This window comes from Anser brachyrhynchus (assembly GCF_964034855.1).
Source record: "Anser brachyrhynchus genome assembly, chromosome: 24".
Lineage (NCBI taxonomy): Eukaryota > Metazoa > Chordata > Aves > Anseriformes > Anatidae > Anser > Anser brachyrhynchus.
Window position 1 is genome coordinate 5,328,798 of NC_137717.1, and position 6,872 is coordinate 5,335,669.

The 6,872-nt window shown below is 47.0% G+C and overlaps 1 protein-coding gene across 5 annotated transcripts in view; it reads right to left on the reverse strand.

Moving 5' to 3' along the window:
• The window catches only part of LOC308182319 (uncharacterized protein), a 238,935-nt gene extending 236,009 nt beyond the window's left edge, over positions 1 to 2,926 (reverse strand). For 3 of the 5 annotated variants that reach the window (XR_013941754.1, XR_013941755.1, XR_013941756.1), the window contains exon 1: positions 2,692 to 2,926. The gene's annotated coding sequence lies outside the window, so the exon portion shown is untranslated. The remainder of the gene's footprint in view (positions 1 to 2,691) is intronic. The other 2 variants (XR_013941753.1, XR_013941757.1) reach the window with 2 other exon arrangements.
• Between the last annotated feature and the right edge of the window lie 3,946 nt (positions 2,927 to 6,872).

Sequence of the window (6,872 nt, forward strand, 5' to 3'; positions counted from 1 at the left end):
GTAACAACATAAATTACGATTATGTATCTAAACAAGCAGTATGCACACACAAAACTTACAGGAGATGTATTTTCCCAGAACGAGCTGTCAATTACCAAGTATTTATACATTATGTTTACACAGGCTTTTATAACCAACACTTGAAGCACTTTAAGTATTAAGTACTTAAAACTATCGATTCGATTAATTCAGCCAGCTTCATAAAACCCTCCTCTTCCACTTCTCCCCGGCTGCAGCTCCCATTTGCAGCCTCCCCCTGGCCTCGGCTCCGATCCGCAGCCTCCCCCCCATCCTCAGTCCTGCTCTCGGTGCACGGTGATGCTGTGGGGTGAGAGGCTGGGGGCTCGCCCTGCCAAGCACCACGGCAGCAATGCCCTAGGAATAACGCAAGAAAGCGTCCGGCAGCGTCCCCACGTCCTCTCCCCCTGCAGTCCGTGCTGCCTTGAGCGGATTTTAAGGCGCAGGCAGGCGCTTTGTTCGGTACATGACTCTCCCTCCTGCAGCACCGGTCTCTGAAGCCAGCATTGACCCACAAGGCCAAGAGCTGACCCGAAGCAGCTTCACACACGTAGTTACGAGCAGCTGAAATAATTTGCTGCTTGCTATCAGGAGATGCTTGTGGGGCGAAGAGCCCGAGGAGGGAAGCCCTGCTGGCCGAGCCTTTGGCCCCAGCCCTCGACTCAGAAGCCGTGGGGTCTGGCTGGCTTTTATCCCTCCGAGCACAAGCGTGTACAAATTAGCTCATTTATGTCATCTCATTAGAATGCCCCTTTAGAAATGGGATCTGCATCTGTGATTTGTACAGTGCCCAGCACAGCAGACCCCAGGCGCTCAGCCTCACTAAGGGAGCGGCCCAGCTCTCATCATCCGACAGAACAATTAACATCAATCCGCTTCTCAGCTGCGGCTGCCTCCCCCTTCTTTAAATCAAGCCCGAGGTACCATGCCTTCCTGTCACCTGTGCTCTTCCCGTCAAATCATTATTTTATAGCCTGCAAAGAAGTTTGGCTCAGGAAAAAAAGAGGCAAAAAGCAGCATCCCAGCTGCTCAGAGTGAGGGATAGAAGGCTAAGTAGTGGCAAGAAGGACAGCCAAATCTCAGAATATTATTTAGGAGAGAGTAATAAATAACAAAGCCAACGTTCATGCAGGCTGTAATGGGTTTTTATCACCAGAGAGTATGCATCTTAAAGAACCAGGGGCAGAGGGAGCCAGGTAACGAGTTCCAAACCCAGAGGCTCACGACACCCACCGCCTTCTGAAAAATGAGGCAGGGGAGGACAGGAGACAGCCTCAGAAGAGACGGATGATACAGATGGCTCTTTACTGTCCCAAACTCTTTACTAATAAAAAAATCCCAGCAAATGGAAGCTAAATCTTGAAGGAATAAATCAATAGCATGGAGAAATAGAGAACAGTGAAAAAAGGAGCCCCTGCGAAGGCCTGTTCCAGCCTTGTCTCCTCCTGTTTCCCTTGATTTGAGGCTGAGGATGAGCAGGATGGGATGCGATGAGCTGGGAGAGCAGGGCCCCAAGACATCAGTGCTTAACAGGGGAGACACGAGGCTGTACAGCCCCAGGCCCTGGCCTCACCCTGAGATCAGCACTTTCCATCCTCCTGTGCCTCCAGTCCTCATCCCCACGCTGGTATCACCCCGGCACGGCAGGTTCCTGGCCTCCAGCAGGGTGTTTCCAGGCTCTGGCACTTTTACCCATCAGCACAGCGAGGAACAGGACCTGCCCAGCCTCTGTCTTACCTCCCTCACATTTCTGAATTCTGCATTCCCCACTATTTTCTTCTAGCAGAACAGCAGACTTGGAAGTTTTAAGATGTGGGCAGTGCTGTCTGATAAACCAAGCATTGTTTAGCAGTCGATACAACCTTGGCAGTGGTTAGCAGTCACCCTGCAAGTAAAGAAAAGCTTTTGCAAGTGCAGCCAGCTTCAAATGAAAAGTGCAAATGCTATCCAACAGGGCAAGCTCCACGCAGATCTAACAAGCCAGTCATTTGAAGAAACTGTTTATGAAAAAAAGATTTTAAACTCTTAATTTGATGCCGTTGGCTAACAAACCCCACTTGGCAGTTCTCCTCCGCATGGGATAACGTTTGTTCCACAACTTTCCCACCCACTCGGTTTCACTCAGGGTTTGAGTCGGTGGCAGGGCACAGATCACATCAGGATGCTTGGCAGCTCCCAAAGCTCTGCGACTCGGCCGGATGGCTGCAGCCCCGACACAGAAACAACACCTCAACTAAACAACATGGGACTAGACTGCTGTCCGTGGCAGAGCCACAGAAAACAGAGTCACAAAGGGTGTTGTGATAGCGAAGGAAGCCTCACAGGTGCCTAGGAAGGCTGTGCTCACCCACTAGCTCCCAGTTGCTCCAGGACATGTTTCAGGGGACCGAGCGGATCTTGAGAAGGTGGAGGGTTGAGGCCATCAGGTGGAATGGTGCCAAGACCACCAAGCTTCTAAACTCCAGAATCCAGGTGCGTGGGCTCTCTGGATTTAGAGGTACAACCCACGAGCACGTGCTCCTTTGCCTCCAACAGCAGTAAGAGCCCACACAACTCTGGGAACAGCCCTGCAGGACCGCAGCGCCAGCCACACAGCTCACTCCCCACCCAAATTTCCACGTGTTCTTTAATCGTACCAGAAAGAACAGGTAAAGCAAGACTCCAGTCACTTACATTATCAAATCCTATGAAACAAGCTTGACAAAAAGCAGCTGAAGAACCGCATTGCTCTCAGCGAGTACCTTCCTCTGGCTGCTGAAGGCTTTTTCATCCAGGCAGGGCTGGGCAGGCTTCGAGATACTCATGGGAAAACCCCTGCCCCCTCTCCTCCTCCCCATAAGAGGCTCTGCCTCTGAGCAGAGCGGATCACAAGAGGTTGTCAGCAGGTGAATCCTCTGCAGGTAAACGAGAGGATTCAGCTGGCAAGCTTCATTCTGTAAGAGGCTAGAAACTATTTTTTACAGCTGAGCAGCGTTTGCTGTCATATGGAGACGTTTTACCTTACTGAGCCGTAAGTAAAGGCTGTTGAGGTGCAGCTGAAAGCCCACCAAATCCAGGGTATTCCAAAAGCACCGTCTAGAAAATCCAAGCTTAAAGTGAGCCAAAAACTCTTCCTATGAAATCACGCTACCAGCCAAGATGTACTTTTGTGTGAATTTCTCGTTTTCTACACCAACTGCCGGAAAGATGTCGCAGTAAAAAGGAAATGAGGGAAGCACTTTCCCTGGAACGTGCATGCACCCACCCAATTCAACAAAATACGGGATGTGTATACATAAATGTCACTCTTACATGTGCCTTCTAGCCATGTTATAAAACAATATTAATGTATTTTTGTCATGTAAAGGGGAAAAGCAAGGTGCAGGCCTTGAAGCTGCCTTCAGAGGCAGAGCAGGTAAGTGGCGCTGGGAGGTGCAAACCAGCACCTCCGACGGCACCGCCGCCTCCTCCCAAAGCAGCATATAGGAACCTGGCAGAGCACAGCTTCAGAGCTCTTAAAATTGCCTACATACATGAATAATAATAGCTTACCATTAAAAAAAAAGGTTGTATTATTCTTTTGATAGTGTTGCAGTGTTCTTGAAAAATGGGTGTTATTTATTTGATCGTCCCCTACAGATTCTTTTGTCACAGGCTATTGTGTAAATTTGTGTTCAGACAATTTTTAAAATGTTGAATTATTCACTTGATTGGCCTTAATGTCTTCTCCTGAACACCTCAATATGGTGCGATTATTATCAATATAAGGAGGGCTAATAAAAATGTGGAAATAATAACTGCAGCTGGATTTTCAAAAGGGAAAGGATAATTTTCTAACTACTAAAACATTAGTAGTTAAGAAAGTTAAGATAAGGGTAATAAAGCCTTGCGCTTCAGGGCTTTGCAAAAGGGGTTAGGAAGTAATTATTTTAAATTCTTTCTTCGGTATTATGTAATTTAACTCTCGTTAATAAAGGACCCAATTTTCAAAGGCAATGAAAGATGTAGCTAGGAACTAGATGAGATTTTAAAAAATAGAAGTCACTCCTCAACTTGCTTCAGTGCTTTCCAAAAATCCCCCTAGACGCTTATTTGCATCTTCCAACTCCTATGATAAAATATTTTTTCTTTCCAAAATGTCAATTTGCTGAAATTGAAGCTTTTTACTGTAACGTAGGAGCATTCACTCATATTTCGGAGGTCCCGAGTAGCTCAGTCTGAGGCGCCGAGTTGGATTTGCCTGTAATTTGTAAGTGCCCCTGAGGAATCGGCGTGCTGTCAGCTGCTCGCTCCCTGCAAACACAGGGCTCGGAAGCACGGGAACGTCTGCGGCGTGGGCAAACGACGTTCCCGAGGTGGCAGTGAGGTTCTGCTCTGCAGGCTGAGCGCGCAGAGCGGCCTTTAGGGGAAATTCAGACAGACTCCACCAGAATTGTCCTCTGCTGGACTCCACGAACTTGCCTGTTCTGCTTTCGACGCCTGGCCCAGGACACTGCCAGGGAACAGCGGGGCGTAAGTCCAGAGACCTCAGCTCCTCTGTTTCAAAGGCATTTTCTTCAGGATCACCATGCTCTGCTGACTGTGCAAAGGAGCGTGATTCCTACATCTTAATGTGCTTCATTTCTTCTTGCATGCAATAGCGTATCTTGTATTTTGGTGTACTCATGCGTTTTTGGATTCTGATGAGAGATGTTTTCCATCTCGGATATGCCCCAGCACGGATGGTGAGAGTGCTATCTCTGGTGTTTCTGTGTATTCACATTTTCAAACCTCCTGCAGGATGAAATTAACCCCCTTCATACATTCTCCCAAAGCTTTACCTGTCTTGTTAGCACTTTCAGAGTGCCATTCTTAAGGCCACCGGATAATCCAAGCTCTTCCTGGTACATAAGAACCATACGGCACAGCTGGGTCAGGTCCTTTCCTAGCTTCTTCCTCTCATGGGATGTAAAGGCATCTTCACAACACCTCCAGCCTGCCCCCCGGTTCCCAAAGGCGTTGCAGTAAACGTCGCTCGAGAATCTTTGTTCTCCTTCACACGACAGAGGAGCTTTGCACCTCCCTCCGTGCACTGCGATAACCCTCACTCCATAAAGCATCGGGGAGTCACGGGGGTACTTCTGATGGAAGAAACCTGTATCATGAATAATTGAGGAGCATCACAGAAGCTTCTTCTAAAATGAACGGAAGCATTCGAATTGCCTCTGTAATGCAACACACCAAGTGTTCAAACACAGACAGCTATGGAGGTGAAATAATTGTCCACTGTAATTAAGACCAGCCATCGGAGAGTACGCGACAGAGCTGCTGGAGGCGGGGCGATGTCTGCTTTACCCAAGTTCCCCTCCTTTCTTCCACGCTCTATACTTTTTCCACAATGCTGCACAGGGTTGAGAGAATTAAAACAACTTTCTTCCATTTTCAGACAAGAGCTGAACCCAAACCACCTGCCGGTAAAAACTTCACTGGGCATCCCTCGCACGTGTGCAGGGAACGTGTGCTCCTGTGCGGTGGGAGGAGGAATGGGATGCAGAAGAACCCAGTGGCATTTCTGCCTCTGCACTAGGTGTTCACCTCCACGCCCTAATGCGTGTTTTGCCCAAAGCTCCCGAATTCAGGGAGCTATTCCAAGGTTTAATTGAATTGCCCTGGAATAGGAAGTCTTCATCCAGCAAACATCTTTGCACCATCCCTTGCTCATCCTTCATTTGCCGCAGAGCAATTGTGCGTACCCGTGGGCTTGAGCCATCCTTTTACTTTAGTAAGAATGTCACCGACTTATAGGTTGGGAATGAAGTTTTCTGCTTCTGCTTCACTTCCTATCCTCAAAGACCTTCCAATCAAAAACCAGAACCTGATTTACAGTGATCCTGCTTTCTGCGTTGATTGATTTCAGGTTTTTTGGAGGAAAAGGGGAACTAAAAGGTGCGAGGGAGGTGAACTCCTGAAAATTGCCATAGATTCCTGCCTGTTGAATCAATAGGCTTTTAGCCATTAGCTTTCAGGATACCGAGTTGTCTCCCAGGGGTGACACTTTCAAAAACTCCCTGTAATTCAATAGGAAATTTAATGCTGGCCATCAACAGGAGTCAAATTAAACCCGCACTGAGTAATGTGCTGGATCCAAGCAAGATGTGGAACGCAGAGCAAATTTCTGTGAAATTTTCAAACCCGTCTAGGTCAGCTCTACTGACATGCAAGGGATAATTTATTCACCTGGAGAAGGTGTTCCAGTCAAAGAGATCATTAAGTGAAAGAGCAGAGTAATTCTTCCCACACCGACCTCACAAGGAGGATTATATTTGGTTCCTCCTTTCTTTACCTGTTTTGTGTCAAATTGCAGAATATGGCTAAAGGGGATTTTATTCACTTTGTTTACCAGCTGTGCTGAGTTCAAAACTGCTGCAGTTGAAAAGCTCACCCAGACACTACGAAATTGGGGTTATGTCCTTGAACATAAAAATTTCAAGTTTCTACTTTATTTAACCTCTCAATAGCTAACATATCAAATCTTCTCCATTCACAGGACTAAAGACTTCTCTTAAATGTCACCCAGCAGCACTGAAGACCCAGTTCTGGGAACTAATATTCCAGCTGTCAGTGTTGTGCTTAAAGATGTCATTGCCATGCTAAAGACTCTGGAATCAGAACTTAATTAGCTGTTTTGTTTACAATGAGCGAGGAAGACCAGATTTCTCTCAGTTACCAAAAAAAGAGGAAAAGAAAAAAGGCAGACAGAAAGATCTATTTATGACAACAAATTAAGTAGTGTTAACTCCAGAGACACACAGGGAAAGAGGAGAAAATAGAACCGTGACTCTATTTTTAAAGTCCCAGTTTCATTGAAATAAGCGTGCTTGGAACATTACTTTACA